A 17,540-nucleotide genomic window follows, 5' to 3' on the forward strand; every position below is an offset into this window, starting at 1 on the left:
CCTGCAAATTAGCCAAATCAGCGACATCAGTAGACTCATCTAATTGTAGTAAAAAGCATCTGCTCATCTTAATGCGCTCTACCAGAATACTTCTGACAGTATGTACCATATCAATAATTTTGTGAGTGAAAGGGGCACCAGGTCGAGCTGTTTAGCAGCTTTTTCTCCACACATAATGCGTCAGCTCTTTTGCCAATGGTAAACAAAGTTCGTCACCATTAGTGTGGACTTACAGTGAGGAAAAAAAGTATTTGATCCCCTGCTGATTTTGTACGTTTGCCCACTGACAAAGAAATGATCAGTCTATAATTTTAATGGTAGGTGTATTTTAACACTGAGAGACAGAATAACAACAAAAAAATCCAGAAAAACGCATTTCAAAAAAGTTATAAATTGATTTGCATGTTAATGAGGGAAATAAGTATTTGATCCCCTATCAATCAGCAAGATTTCTGGCTCCCAGGTGTCTTTTATACAGGTAACGAGCTGAGATTAGGGGCACTCTCTTAAAGGGAGTGCTCCTAATCTCAGCTCGTTACCTGTATAAAAGACACCTGTCCACAGAAGCAATCAATCAATCAGATTCCAAACTCTCCACCATGGCCAAGACCAAAGAGCTGTCCAAGGATGTCAGGGACAAGATTGTAGACCTACACAAGGCTGGAATGGGCTACAAGACCATCGCCAAGCAGCTTGGTGAGAAGGTGACAACAGTTGGTGCGATTATTTGCAAATGGAAGAAACACAAAATAACTGTCAGTCTCCCTCGGTCTGGGTTTCCATGCAAGATCTCACCTCGTGGAGTTTCAATGATCATGAGAACGGTGAGGAATCAGACCAGAACTACACGGGAGGATCTTGTTAATGATCGCAAAGAAGCTGGGACCATAGTCACCAAGAAACAATTGGTAACACACTACACCGTGAAGGACTGAAATCCTGCAGCGCCCGCAAGGTCCCCCTGCTCAAGAAAGCACATGTACAGGCCCGTCTGAAGTTTGCCAACATCTGAATGATTAAGAGGAGAACTAGGTGAAAGTGTTGTGGTCAGATGAGACCAAAATCAAGCTCTTTGGCATCAACTCAACTCGCCGTGTTTGGAGGAGGAGGAATGACCCCAAGAACACTATCCCCACCGTCAAACATGGAGGTGGAAACATTATGCTTTGGGGGTTTTTTCTGCTAAGGGGTCAGGACAACTGCACCGCATCAAAGGGATGATGGACGGGGCCATGTACCGTCAAATCTTGGGTGAGAACCTCCTTCCCTCAGCCAGGGCATTGAAAATGGGTCGTGGATGGTATTCCAGCATGACAATGACCCAAAACACACAGCCAAGGCAACAAAGGAGTGGCTCAAGAAGAAGCACATTAAGGTCCTGGAGTGGCCTAGCCAGTCTCCAGACCATAATCCCATAGAAAATCTGTGGAGGGAGCTGAAGGTTCGAGTTGCCAAACGTCAGCCTCGAAACCTTAATGACTTGGAGAGGATCTGCAAAGAGGAGTGGGACAAAATCCCTCCTGAGATGTGTGCAAACCTGGTGGCCAACTACAAGAAACGTCTGACCTCTGTGATTGCCAACAAGGGTTTTGCCACCAAGTACTAAGTCGAAGGGGTCAAATACTTATTTCCCTCATTAACATGCAAATCAATGTATAACTTTTTTGAAATGCATTTTTCTGGATTTTGTTGTTGTTATTCTGTCTCTGTTAAAATACACCTACCATTAAAATTATAGACTGATAATTTCTTTGTCAGTGGGCAAACATACAAAATCAGCAGGGGATCAAATACTTTTTTCCCCCACTGTACCTGCTAAAGCAATGCGCAGACTAGCATGGTAAGATGCTTCTTGGGCTTTGGAAACTGGAGTAGCACTGTTCCTTATGGTGGACGTGCGCTGCTTCAGATCTTTTAAGTTTCCTCTTAAAAAATCGACAGGCTCATATCCTTCAAGATCGCATGTTTCGTGGTGAAGTGGTGGCTCAGATGTGCTGCTTCATGCTCTCACTGCTGAGCATCTCACAGACACGACACACTTGGCTCTTCCTGGTGTAAGTAAATCCCAAACTTAGATAATTTTGGATCGTACTGCCTTGTTGCCATTTTCTGACGCTTGCTAACACCAGCAGTCTGTATCGGGTTCAGCAGCAGAGCTAGTGTCCATTTATTATCCTCCTCCTTCTCAACGTGTGTGTCTGATCTATCAGTCCTCTTGGAGTTGTCCTTTCAGCCATGATATTCAGTTGATTTTGCGAGGTATTCATTGTAATCGCTCTGCTGGCGGATGTGGCGCTACACTGTCTCTCTGAGCTCGAGAGCAGTATAAACACTTGAGTATTAGCGTGCGCAGTGCCGACGTAGCGAACAGGGACTTAATAGACGTAATAAACTATTTTTATTAAAATAGAAAATATGAAAACCGAAGCTTTGTTAAACAAATTCAATACATTACAAATAAAGAATTTACATAGATTTTATTATTATTATTATTATTATTATTATTATTATTATTATTATTATTATTATTTTAATTAAAAAATGTTCTGTGCACACAACATATTACAGGGTAGTCTGGCTTACCACCTGGGGGCGCTCCGCGTACCACAGTTTGAGAACCACTGCCCTAAGGGATTGGGACAGCCCTTAAGATGCCACCAGAGTACTTCCGCCCCACAAGGGAAGGGAACGAGGAAACAAGTGTGCGATTTGGGACGCAGCCCACCTTCCATGTCTCTATTTTGTTTTTCTTTTTCTTGCCACTGGTTGTTTTGTTTGGTTGTTTTGTTTTGTTTCTTTGTCAAATGCATTTTCCATTTATATTTAATGTAAAATGCAGGTTTTTATTTTTATTGTTTTAAATGTTTTTTTATTTATCTGGTGCATTTTCTGTTAATTCTGAACACATTTGACCATTTTGTTAGTTTGGTTGTTTGCCCTTTAAACACAGTTTGTTTTGAATGATGTATTGCACATGTATATTTTGAGTTCATGTATATTTTGGTTAATTTCAAATCATGTCAAGATTTTAAAAAGTTTTAAGTGATTTTAGAGTTTTTTTTTTTTTTTTTAATCACAAGTATTACAATTTTGAATGTTTTTATTTTTGAAAATGTAAAATAATTAACCAATAAAAACAGTATTTTCTTGCCACTGAGTTCATCTTCTTTTTATGTTATTGTATTCCTTTATTCAGGGTTCTCTTTTTTTTCCTCTGCTACCATCATGTTATGTGATCTACTTACTTTTAAGTATAACTGACCCGACTCCACTATTCTCTTCACTCAAACACACGCTTTATTTCCTCTTCACTCTACTTCCTCTGATACAATCACTTTTGTCCCTACACAACACAGTTACACTAACTATTGTTACAAATTGTAAGGTGCATAGATTTTAATACAATTCAGATTTATTCCATTTTAGTTTCTTTGTTGGGTTTTAAGAAGACTGTTAACAGAAGCGACCTTGCAAACTTAATCAGTGAAGCTACCTTTTACAATTGCACAGCTTGACAATGTTCTGTAAAATTAATTATACTATATATGAGAGCATACTTTGGTATGAAAAAAAGTTTCAGCTTTGGTACATCATTTTGCATTGTCATGTCAAAATGCATGCATGCTCTTTACTTGTTTTCAAGGCGCTGAGTCCATCCATATTTAGTTTTGTTTTTGTTATTTTATCAAGTGGTTCATACTTAATTTGATTTGGTTATATTTAGGCATTGCATTTGTTTTTCTTTTCAGTTTAATGCTATCTTAAATAGGGAACTTCTGGGTAAGGGGGTGATAGGACTGGACATGCAAAAGTGTCTAAAACACACTTTTTATTTTCCAGCGATTTACAGACTGTATAAGGATCTGATGTCCGTTTTGCTGTGCTTGCAATAAACTGCCTGTTTGTCAGTCTGATCATTTGCCTATATCCTTTTTGTGCTAAGAGAAAAATCACATAATGCAAAGCCTCTTATTCAGCTGGTACAAGAACCATCGGCTACACGTACACTCTGTTCATAGCAGTAATTATACTACAAAATATATCTTGATGACAATTTAGGAGAAGGAGCTGATTGCAAATGAATAACAGCATCATTATGTTTTTTCCCTTCTAGGTGCCCACCCCTGTCTGTAATATACTGCATTCTCTCTCCATGAAGCACCTGTGAAAAATGCAAAACCCTAGAAGTCTGTTGGTTGTACATTGGTAATTGAATTTTGTCAAGGATGATGGTTTCTCCTTCAAACACCCGTTTTTCCCATATGCCAGTCACACAAAATGAGAGGCCTCAGCTCCCAAGACAGTCAAAGGTCCACAAAAGTGCAGATTCCTGTAAAACCTGCCAAATGTAACATGGGGCGTGACCCAAGCACAGAGACGTACAGAGAGGTCAAACAAGCAAAGGGTCAAAGGGCAGAGACAGGATCAGTGGGGTAGTCAAAGGGCCAGACAGAAGGTCAGGCGATCAGGTAAACAATCCAGAGGTGGCAAACCAGGAATCAAGGGTTAAAATGTTACAAGAGATGCTAGGAGAGTTGATTGTGTTGGTGTGTTTATTATTATTGTGTTTTTTCCTTTATTATGGAGTGATTTGTTATGGGTTTACAATTGCACTTTTTTTCATTTTCACTACTTCTTCACTTTTTCACTTTGTTTATTAATCAATCACTGCAGAGCAGGTCCCGAGGCCTTATGGATACCTCCACTCGCTTTTATTGTTAGTAATAGGACCTCCAGCCCGGCAGACTTTGTGCCCCATCCCGTAATCACTGGTAATAAATAAATTGTTCATTTTTGCAATTCCTAGTATTGACTCTGTCGTGTGATCTTGCCAAGGCCTGTGCGGGGAGAGGGGGGAATAGTGAGACCCCCTCCTTACTTGAATAAAATAGGGGTGAGGCTTGGTCACGTGACAGTGGCAATCACTGCAAACGGAACTTTGTTACGTCACACCAGCAGCTGACTGTGTCGAATTGGTTTGGAGAATATGTGTCGGTTTGCCAAACACCTATAATGCTTAAAAGAGGTCTGAATCACTTCAAATCCGAAGGTTATAGAGTGGAGACAGATTTGCAGATGCTACAGAATACATTTATTGAGTCAGAGAGAGATAGAGAGATATTTGATGTACAGATAGCGATAGATGATAGCAAGTTAGATTTAGAGATAGTTATAGAGACATGATTTAGTGACAGATGGATAGATAGATAGATAGATTGATAGATATAGTGGTATAGAGTCAGTCCCAGCACTGTAGAAACAATTTTTTAAAAATATTTAAATTACACCAATTGTCCAGTTGCATAATGTCCCTCCAACACATTTGCCTCTTCAACACAATCAATATCCTTCTTTATACAAGCACATATGTCTTTCTCCAGTTCCCAAAATATAGTCTTCTTTTACTCTCTGTTATATACATCATCACCTTCCCAGTTGCACAAGCATATCTGTCTGATAAACAAAATGAAGGCTATACTCTATATAGTATATATATATCTATTGGAGAGGTTGAACTTGAAGAGGTTTGAGTGCATCCAGGCATAGATAGCAGACAGACAGGAAGAGGAAGGAAAAGACAGGAAGAAATCAGCGTAGAAATGGTAGGAGAAACCATTGGATGCGATGAGGGGGCCCAGGAAGCGAATGTAGAAAGACAACAGCATGGGGCCCAGGACAGAGCCTCAAGGGGTACGCCTGTGAGGAGAGGTTGAGGTGTGGATGACGAACCTCGCCATGTCACTTGGTAGGTCCAGTTGTTGAGGTAGGAGGACAACCATGTGAGAGCAGTTCCAGAGATTCCAAGGTCTGCAAGGCAGGAGAGGAGGATGGAGTGATCATTGTTGTCAAACACTGCAGAGAGATCAAGGAGGATGAGGACTGAGGTGAGGGAGGCCACCCGAGCCCAACTGAGGGAGTCAGTGACTGTCAGGAAAGCAGTCTCAGTGGAGTGGACCTGGATTGCAAAGGATGAAGAAGTGAATGATGGGAAAGAAATGCAGAGAGCTGACAGTGGATAGTTCACTCAAGGGTCTTTGAGATGAAGGGCAGTAGGGAGACAGGGCAGTAGTCCTGAAGAGAGGTATGGTCAAGGGTAGGTTTCTTGAGGAGTGGGATGACAGCAGCTTATTTAAAAGCAGAGGGGAAACAGCCAGAGAGGAGGGAGGGGTTGAGGAGGGAGGAGATGAAGGGGAGTAGATCAGGAGCAGTCACTTGGAGGAGGTGAGTGGGGAGAGGGTCCAGGGCACACGTTGTGGGTGTGTGACCTAGGAGCAGAGGGCAAAGTTCAGAGTCTGAGAGAGGTGAGAATGAAGAAAAGCAAGGATGATTAGTAGCAGAATTTGGCAGGATGGGAGAGGAGGGGAGACTGTTGAAGAGCTTGTGGATGTCTGTGATCTTGGAGGAGAAGAAGGAGGCAAAATCATCAGCAGAGAGAGATGAGGGGGGAGGAAGGGGAGGGGGCGAAGAGGGAGGAGAAGGTGGAGTAGTGAGTGAGGAGGAGAATGTGGACAATGGCATTAGAGCGGTAGAGGTCAGTGGCAGCTGGGAGTTTGGACCTCACTACACTACAACTCACATCACTACAAACAGGCACTAGTCAAGAGGTACAGTGCTATAAGGCTCAGAAATTATACTGAGTGTTATCAAGACTTCACAAATGGTAAGTGAAACAAAGGGGTATATATATACATGTGGAGCAGAGGGAGGCAGGAGATGGAGGAGGGAGTGTAGACCAGTGGGAGAAGAGGGTTGGTGGAACAAGTGATTATGGTGATGAGGAGTGTTAATTGGATGATTGCACATGTTGCTGTGGAATGTCAGAGCTGGGTTTAGAATTCGGGGATGATGACCTCTGGTGGCTGACTGGGGAAGTGTGGGGGTAAGATATCACACCAAGAGACTATGCAACGTTGCTTGTGCAAAATTAACACATGCTCTGTGAGTTTTCTTTGTGGATTGCTTGGAGATCCTGATTGCCTCTACTTGTGATGGAGACACCTGTTGGTTTTGAAAGGCCTGTGGCATGTGTGCCTGCTTCTAATTGAATGATAATGTTCCTACAAGCAGGGGGTGTGAGAGTGTGTACTCCTCAGCTTTGCAGTTATGGGGGAAGGGAAAATTGCTGTTTCCCCAGTGTGTCTGCAATCAGTTTCTCAGTGGTAGATTGTATTTATTGTTTGATCATTTGTTTGTGTTTTGTGCTCGTTTTGTTTTGTGGCCTGCCCCTTGAGGCGTGGATTTAATGAGGAAATGGATGCTCCCAAAGGATATTCTGTACTCAGTTTTCATTTGTGTCTCCTTCTTCAAAACTGCCTTGAATATCTTGGCAGAAAAAATTAAATAATAATAATAATTAAAAAAATATGCATAAAGAATAGTTCTAATCATTCTGTACTGATTTTCTAGTTCGCTGTTAGATTTTAAAATAGTTCATTTTTTAGACATCTGCGATAGTGTGATGAGATTTTATATTACCATTATTACCATATTACCATGCTAATTGTACTTTTCCAGGATCCCAACCAACCTTATAACATAGACTCCAGGGGATGCTGTCAAAACATTGGAAAATAGATTGAAAAGCTAAGCTCAAAAGAAAAACAAAATATACCATATATATATATATATATATATATATATATATATATGGTATATTTTGCAATGCTATATATATATATATATATATATATATATATATATATATATATATATATATATATATATATATACACATGCAAAGTGATAGCATTGCAATTGATGTGTATTGTAATTCTAGCAATAGACCTATGAAATGTGAATAAAATGGTACTGTGCAATGATAAGACATCACGTGGCCAGGATAGTATGTTTCTCCAACATTAGCCTCCCGTGGTTTTGTCAAACCCAAAATACAACCAAGCTACAACCTCACAGAAAGAAATATGTTAGCTGAGATTACTTGGACAAATGCTTAGTGTCTGTGAAAGTCAGACTCACGTCGTCTGAAAAGCTGTGGAGTACACTCAGTTTGACATTAATAGTGCAACTATCTGATTGAATTTGCAGTGTGTGATGAATTCCAAAGCCAACATTGCCGCTAAGCAAGAGAACATATGCCTGTGCTTTGAATTTTGTTGTATTATAAAAATAACCATACAAAATAATCAAATTCTGCATCTGCATTGGTGCCATATATGAAAAATAAGTAGCATTATTAAGTAAAATTTGAATCCAGATCAACTAACAAAATTCTACTAAATAAAAGACGTATGTGGGGTACTTGAATTGTATGAATATCTTCTCACTTCTCCACATTATCTGCAGTGCGGTGAGATCCTGGCACGGAATGGCTACCAGGCATCGCCCAGGGAGCAAACACATTACTGTGGTGGATGAAGTGTCTCCTTCCAATTGTTAAGTGCTTTGGCATACTTCAGGATGAATGGTGCCATATACAGTGAGGGAAAAAAGTATTTGATCCCCTGCTGATTTTGTAAGTTTTCCCACTGACAAAGAAATGATCAGTCTATAATTTTAATGGTAGGTGTATTTTAACAGTGAGAGACAGAATAACAACAAACAAATCCAGAAAAATTCATTTCAAAAAAGTTATAAATTGATTTGCATGTTAATGAGGGAAATAAGTATTTGATCCCCTATCAATCAGCAAGATTTCTGTCTCCCAGGTGTCTTTTATACAGGTAACGAGCTGAGATTAGGTGCTCCTAATCTCAGCTCGTTACCTGTATAAAAGACACCTGTCCACAGAAGGAATCAAACAATCAGATTCCAAACTCTCCACCATGGCCAAGACCAAAGAGCTGTCCAAGGATGTCAGGGACAAGATTGTAGACCTACACAAGGCTGGAATGGGCTACAAGACCATCACCAAGCAGCTTGGTGAGAAGGTGACAACAGTTGGTGCGATTATTTGCAAATGGAAGAAACACAAAATAACTGTCAGTCTCCCTCGGTCTGGGGCTCCATGCAAGATCTCACCACGTAGAGTTTCAATGATCATGAGAACGGTGAGGAATCAGCCCAGAACTACACGGGAGGATCTTGTTAATGATCTCAAGGCAGCTGGGACCATAGTCACCAAGAAAACAATTGGTAACACACTACGCCGTGAAGGACTGAAATCCTGCAACGCCCGCAAGGTCCCCCTGCTCAAGAAAGCACATGTACACGCCCGTCTGAAGTTTGCCAACATCTGAATGATTCAGAGGAGAACTGGGTGAAAGTGTTGTTTAGCATCAACTCAACTCGCCGTGTTTCAAGGAGGAGGAATGACCCCAAGAACAACATCCCCACCGTCAAACATGGAGGTGGAAACATTATGCTTTGGGGGTGTTTTTCTGCTAAGGGGACAGGACAACTGCACCGCATCAAAGGGACGATGGACGGGGCCATGTACCGTCAAATCTTGGGTGAGAACCTCCTTCCCTCAGCCAGGGCATTGAAAATGGGTGGTGGATGGGTATTCCAGCATGACAATGACCCAAAACACACAGCCAAGGCAACAAAGCAGTGGCTCAAGAAGAAGCACATTAAGGTCCTGGAGTGGCCTAGCCAGTCTCCAGACCTTAATCCCATAGAAAATCTGTGGAGGGAGCTGAAGGTTCGAGTTGCCAAACGTCAGCCTCGAAACCTTAATGACTTGGAGAGGATCTGCAAAGAGGAGTGGGACAAAATCCCTCCTGAGATGTGTGCAAACCTGGTGGCCAACTACAAGAAACATCTGACCTCTGTGATTGCCAACAAGGGCTTTGCCACCAAGTACAAAGTCGAAGGGGTCAAATACTTATTTCACTCATTAACATGCAAATCAATTTATAACTTTTTTGAAATGCGTTTTTCTGGATTTTTTTGTTATTATTCTGTCTCTCACTGTTAAAATACACCTACCATTAAAATTATAGACTGATCATTTCTTTGTCAGTGGGCAAACGTACAAAATCAGCAGGGGATCAAATACTTTTTTCCCTCACTGTACATGCATTATTTTTATTATTAATTTTGGTTATTAAATAATTATTTTGCTATTTTGCAGGTCATGACGTTCTTTATGTAGACCGGTCCGTGTATAGTTCAAGCTCCCACAGTCAACAGATGTATTTAAACACATGTGCCAGCAATCCAAATAAAAAATAATTTTAATTTGAAAACAATAGTAAAACTTTTTTTTTTATAAAGACTTCACTCCATATCAGAAAACGTATTATGACTAATTCAACCACTAGCGCTATGTTTAAACATGTAGCCTACAATTATTTTGAATTGCACCATCAAAAGTTTTGCCAAGCGTGTTCCCCCAAGAATTGGGCCTTCCCCACTTTTGTGCAACACGTATCTGGTGCTGTCACTGACACACACACACATGTCTATCTTCACAGGCTAGACCAAATCAAAACTTTGACCATGTGATGATCTAGTACCCTTTTGATCTATAAGTAGTAGAAAGTGGCTTCTGACATGAAATTAAAAGCTGTTTCACTCTCCTCCATCTTCTTCATTCTCTCTAACCTTGGAACTTCAGGCACTGCTTTTGCTCTTCTTTTTCTGCCTCTCTGTTACCAAATTGAAGCCTCTCTCTCTCTCTCTCTCTCTCTCTCTCTCTCTCTCTGTCTGTCTCTCACTCTCGCTCTCTCTCTCTTTCTCTCTCTCCACCTCACCCTCTCTACCAGTCTGGTTCCATCATCACATCTCAGTTAATTTTTATTTTAAGGTTTTAAGGTTTATGGAATATATGAAAGGAGTCTTTTTGAAGTCTACATTTAATTTACACAAAAAAGGTTACTAAGAAGATGGTGGTATAAAAAACTACTATAAATCATTTGAATCTTGCAACTAAAAACACCAGATGAGAATAAACAGCCACATTATTATTATTATTATTATTATTATTATTATTATTATTATTATTATTATTATTATCAGTACTACTACTTCTACTATAACTATTACCCAATATCACTAATATCTATGTATAAATTCCGATAAATTCATCCTTCAAATGAACAATTATTCTGTGTTTTAACACCAACTGGAAAATATCACAGGTCTCATTTATGCCAAAACACAAGAGACACGCCTTATTAGTATCTTCTCTCATTACAGCCGAAGTTACAGAGATCGACTAACAAAATGCACAATTTAGTGTAAAAAGTATATTGTGCTCGGTTTCCACAGCTGCACCAGTTGCTGAAGACGTCATTTGCGCGGGGCTTTATCACCTGACCCTTGAGAGACGAGACCTGAGGAGCGCTTTCACCTGCAGAGACTTTCCAATCCCAAACGCTGGAGGTGAATGAGAGCTGCGAGGTAAGCCTTTTTTCTGTCTCTCTCTCTGATTTTTTCATTTTCTTTCCTTAAAATAACTCGTATTTTGCTATTTTATTTTGTTTTGCATGCATTTACATTTCTTTTGGAAACACATTGAATGATCATTGGAACTGCATGATAACGGACTATTCGCTTTTTCCACAATGTGCACGTCTGACAGTTTTTACTGAGTTTTAAAGTTGACAAGCTAGATCATTTGGAGATACTCGTATTAAATGTGATTAAAATACGTTTTATTAAACTGACCTTTGTGATTCGTCTTCCCCGTTTCATTTTTTCGTTATGAAGCTGACGGTAGGCTGCATAATAGTATTATAACATTTTCAAATGTGGAAAAATGCGATACCCTACATATTTTCCTAATCTAATTTACTTGATGGAAAATTGCAGCCTGTTATTTAAGAAAGTTGTAAACACAGAGAAAGTTAATGGGAACACAAGTGCATTGGGATAATGGGATAATGTACACTACTGTGAAAAACAGCTGCTGCGGGTCATGTATTTACCTGAATGATGATGGTGTAGCTATTATTATAGGTATTTGTAATTTGCGAATATTCTTAATGCTTTCAATTTTAATGAAGATGCTGCATTTTTCCAGATTCAGATTGCCGTTGACTAATTGTATTTATTTATGTATTTATTAATAACAGGATAAAACCGCACAATAATACAAATGCAACGACAAACTGAATACAATGCAAATTAAACTAATGCATCTGTTTAAAACACTCTCATGCCTAAAGAACATGAGGTTTACTGTTGAATTCAACTATACTGATTTGGCAATGTAATTTATTTTGAGTCTATCCAGGACCAAGGAATAAAATATAGAACTAGCCTATAAATTGTCCACTGGGGACCTTAGAATGTAAAAATGCATGAGATTCAAGTCTGTTATTACTGCAAAGCTGTGATTCACATATATATTTACCTATTATAGATTGTATGCTCATGTATAATAGTGCTTCATTCACTATAAAGCAAGAGAGATCTAATTAACCAGGTTCTAACTGTGAAGGGTTATATGTTTAGAGTTGAATGCAACAGAGATAGTTGTTCATATACAATTGTAACTGTATGTTAAAGCTATATACCCATAATAGCTTTGTATATTAATACAGTGTCAATAGAAAGTCTACACCCTTGAACTTTTTTCACATTTTGTTGTGTCAATGCCTCAGAGTTTCATGCATTTAATGAGGATTTTTGTTTACTCTCATCTAAATACCATACTTCACACTGTTAATGGGGGGAAATGATTTATTGTGACAAATGTATATATAAAAAATACAAGACTGAAATATCATAATTGGAAAAGTCTTTACCTCCCTGAGTTAAGTACTCTTAGCAGCAATTACAGCTTTAAGTCTCTTGGGATAGGTCTAATTTTGGCAATAGTTGACCATTCTTCTTTTACAAAAAAATTCAAACTCTTTCAAGTTCAGGTGTTGGTGGACAGTATACTTCAAGTCATGGCACAAAGTTTAGATGGGATTTAGGTTGTGGCTCTGACTGGGCCTCTCAGTTATTTTGAAAGCTTCTTGGTGCTCATGGTTGAGTCTTTGGTTTGCACCAGTGGGAACCTGCTTAAACTCCTCAAATCATGTGAATCACTACAATTTAATATGGGTGGAGACCACTTAACTTGGTGTGATTTTGAAGGTGACCCCTTGTGCCTTGGCTGATTTAGGATTGATATTACAAGGGAGGTGGACACTTATCCAACCAAGCTATTTCATTTTTTAATTTTAATAATGTATCTACACATTTCTAGAATATTCTTTTGTTGTTGGGTTATAAGGCAATAAAAAGTGAACATTTTGAATGGGGGGTGTAGACTTTAAATAATTACTGGATACCATTGCTACATTGCACAGGCAAGAGAAGTCTGTATAGACAGAAGTGATGGCAAAACACCCACTAAAAAAACTAATTTTTGAGAAAAAAAAAAAAATCATCTCTATAAGAAACCCCAAAATCAAATATATTATTAAGAATGGTTAATATTGTCATCCTGGACAATGGCGTCTGCTAATAAATAAATAATAATAATAATATATGCTTTAAAATCAATATTTCTGTCCAGCTAAAAGCCTAGAAGGCATTTAACATCATGGCATTACATTTTTTTGTAAGATGAATTGCAGCATCCTAAACTGAATCAAAAACAGGCTATTTAATAACACATTGCCAGAGTGGTTGAAGATTTATTCAGCTTCATGAACTGAATGGAATTATTGTTGCTCATGATTTAGATAGTTTGTTGTAATTCAGAATTTCCTCAAATGGATGATAACACAGCATTTATAATTTCTGTTTATTTGTAGAAAAAGGCACCTACATATCTGTAAATGTAAGCTTATTTACTGTAATGTGAGATATGTTTTTTTACATGATGTTGTTACCCTTGCCACTGTCTATATGTAGTACATGGCATGTGTTTAAATTTACAAATGTCACTTTTGATAAGAGTCCACTAAATAAATTACGTAAATGATTCATGTAAGCATGATTCAGTGTAGGTTGCAGTTGTCAACACCACTGCCTCGCAGCTCCTGAGACCCAGGTTCGATGGAGTTACTGAATCAAGTGAGGTTGACTGGCTACTCTACATTGCCCTGTAGTTGCATGAGTGTGGTGTTTGCGATGGACCCCCCCATCGACGCTGTACTGGATATAGTGTGTGTTGAAGATGGATGTAGTGGAGGCGGTCACTTCTGTTGTGCCCTTGAGTAAGGTACATTATCTTGATTGCTCCAGTAAACAATTAGCTGTATAAATGGGTATTTATATATACAGATAATGTGATGTATTGTAACAATTGGAAGCTGCCCTGGATAAGGGCATTGACTAAGGAATATAACCATAAGTATAACATTGTGTCAGTGTTCATGTATATTTCTGCATTGTTTTTTATGATGTCATACTTGGCAGAAGCAAATATGTTGTGCTGGAATGTAATGTGTTAACATGGGGCACTCACATTCCCCCAATCTTAACTTGACTGCAATGAGTGGACCCAATAGGTATTTGACAGAATCTGGCATTTTAAGGCTCTCCTTTTTATCCCTGATCTTCCTGCCCAGGCCAATACAAAGTCCTGTTTGTGCTAGCTGTACCATAAGAGCTCAGTCAAAAGGAAAAAAAAGTATGATTAAAAAAAACTAAAATAAAGAACCTCCTCCTGTTGCTTTAATCAAAAGAATTACCAATGTAATTATTATGACCTTCCTGTAATGATCAATGATATCCTGGGTGGTGAGATGGTGAAGAGATCTTATGCTCATCCATTGATGCCTTTCCAAAGTTTACCCATCCCCTGCCTTAACTTAATCAGCTAGATTGTTTACAGTTTTCTACTGACTGGGATATCATTGATTTAAATTTAAAAAAATTGTCCTGACAATTTATCAGACTAAGTGAATCACTGACTCATGTGCAGAGTAGGAGTAAATTAATCCACAGTGAAGATTAAGCTTGCAGAACAACTCAGTGGCAATTCACTTTCTCTCTGGCTGGGGGGTTCTTTCCTTGCATTCATTCCTTGAATTCTTGTATAATGCAACACCTTCATCTGGTCAATTAAACTTGGATATACTGTGTTGCAGTTGCATATCTGTAGCCAATTAAGAGCACTTCCTGAACCAGACTCTAGTAATGATTTAGATGTTTTCCTTGTCTCTTTTTAAGTTTGAATGTTCTACTGTCTTTGAACTCTTTTGGAAATTTTTAGTATGTGGTTCTGAAGCTCAGAATGGATGTCTCTTTTGGTTCCCTGAGGAAGATATTCAGTTAAACAGTCAACTTATAATGCTTGGTTATCTGAAATGAAGAAACAGTTCCTCAGAGGGTGTTTTAGGAAATTACCCTTCACCTCAGAAAGACTTGAATAAGCCTTATTTCAAACTCACTGATAGGCCCATATGTGCAGCCAGTCACTTGGCCCACCTCCTGCTTCAGCCCAAATACACTGCACAAAGGAGAAACACCCTCTTCGCCCTGAAGGCTGAAGGAGCGACCCCAAAACTGTTTATTAATTTCAAATAACTGAAGTTGCATCCCCAAACCAATGTTATCTTTCAATTTACAAACGGTTACCCGGAGGGTGTTGGGAGGTCTAGCCATTTTGTCATGATTGAGGACATATCGGCAGAGATCAGAGAACAGCACTGCCAAGGAACTCACCATAGGCGTCAGGAGATAAGGACCAGGGAGAGACTCAATAGAGTCACAACAGGCAACACAAAAAATGGAGCAGGTACATTCAGCCTGTAGGGACAAGTTAGATTACAACAGACAATACATTCAACCTGCTTTGAATGTCAATATAAAGGATGCAGCACATTCAACATCCAGTCAAGGGAAAAGGGGAGCAGGGAGATACACATGTAATTTCCAGAGCAACATTCTGCAGCCATATAACAGAGCAGGGACCACACCCCACTTGACAGCAGTTGAATATCCAGGATGGAGCCGAGCTCAACATCCAACCAACAGAAGAGCAGGGAGAGCTTAATCCTGCTCAGACTAAGATGGGCCCTGTCAGGGATGAACAAATCTCAGACAGACAGTAGTCACCCTGAAAAAGTAGCCATTCCCCGTGTGGAAAGCACCCTTAGCCACTGTGGCACTGGAAGGCAAGCTGACTCATAGGCCAATGCTATGGCATCCACAATCCAGTAAAACAGGCAATATTTTCATAAAGCCTCTCCCAAAACATGAGCAGCATAGCAGACATACAGCTGATCAGTCTGCCGAATTGCGTGCGTCCTTTAAACATAGCACTGCCATGCCTGCACAGGGAAAAGCAAATGCATACAGCGCTCCTTATCCGAAGAGAACGGTGGAGGATGAAAAGCCATCAACTCCACCGGCCTGTTGACATGGGATAGGGATAAATCCTTAGGGAGAAAAGTGGGCTTAGGACGCAGGAAGGTCATCCCCTATGAAACGCAAACAGGAAGGATGCAGGGTAATGGGGACAGGGAGAAGGTGAAAAATGCTCCAAACTTTGGAGTTTGAGAGATGGATGTTGAAGTCTCCCAGGAGGATGGTAAGGGAGGAGAGTGATTAGAGGGAGGAGAGAAGAATGTCCAGTTCATGCAGAAAGGTGGTGAGTGGACCAGGAGAATGGTAGAGGCTACTTGGAAGAGGTGACAGGGAGAGGTGAGTTCTACTGCAGGAATTCAAAGCTGTTAGTAGAGATGGAGGAGAGAAAGGAGGCAACAGAGAAGAGAAGGGTAGAGCAACAACCTCATCCCTCCACCCCACCCAGATGGACAAGGAGAATGGGACAGGACAAACTGAGAGGCCAGGGATCCAGGTGTAGTTGAGTTCTCAGTGGAGATCCATGTTTCAGTGAGAGCAAGGAAGTCCAGAGAGAGGTAGGATGCATAAGCAGAGATTAAGTCAGCCTTGTTAGAGTGTTCCTCAGACATCTGGAGAGGGGAATGTAGTGGAGGGAGGAGTGTGGCATACTGATGAGATAGGAGGGGTTAGGGAAGCAGTGGCAAGCAGGTGAACAGATGTATATACAATATATTACCACAAGTATTTGAAAGACTTCCAACAACACAGAAGAAGTAAGGCTCTCAGTTTCTCATTGAAAAGGCAAAGAGGACGATTCTCCTGTGTACTTGGGGTGAAGCAGGAAGTAGGCCAAGTCACCACTGCACACAGGGGCCTATCGGCAACTCTGAAATAGGTCTTATTCAAGTGTATCCGAGTTGAAAGGTAATTTCCCAACACCCTCTGGGGAACAGTTTCAAAATAGAAAGGTAAACCAAATTTGTCATTGTCTGCAGTTTTTAGTTATAGTTATATTTATAGTTTAGATACAGTTATTTATTTGGTTATTAGTGGCTGTTTGATTTCAGAACAGAATATTTTCTTAGAACGTAGAATCGGCTTTGTGTAAACAGTGGCCTCTGTCTTCAGTCCTTAAGCTGCAGTTAACACCTGTTTTTACAAATCAAAAATCTACCGTTGAGTGCTTGTTTTTTAGCTTTAAGAGATAAATTTAACATGACCTTTAAGTTGATGTGTTTTTTTTATTTTGGGTTTGTTTTTTCATGAGTTTAAAGTCGTCTTTGGATTTGACTTGTTCAGTATCCTTCAAGATTGTTACTGTTACCCAGTTGTCATGTCTTGGTAGTCTTAAAATCTTTTTAGCCCCATAAGTTATGGTTATGAAAGCCAATCACAGCAGTATG

Source organism: Amia ocellicauda, chromosome 9 (genome assembly GCF_036373705.1).
Source record: "Amia ocellicauda isolate fAmiCal2 chromosome 9, fAmiCal2.hap1, whole genome shotgun sequence".
NCBI classification, from domain to species: Eukaryota; Metazoa; Chordata; class Actinopteri; order Amiiformes; family Amiidae; genus Amia; species Amia ocellicauda.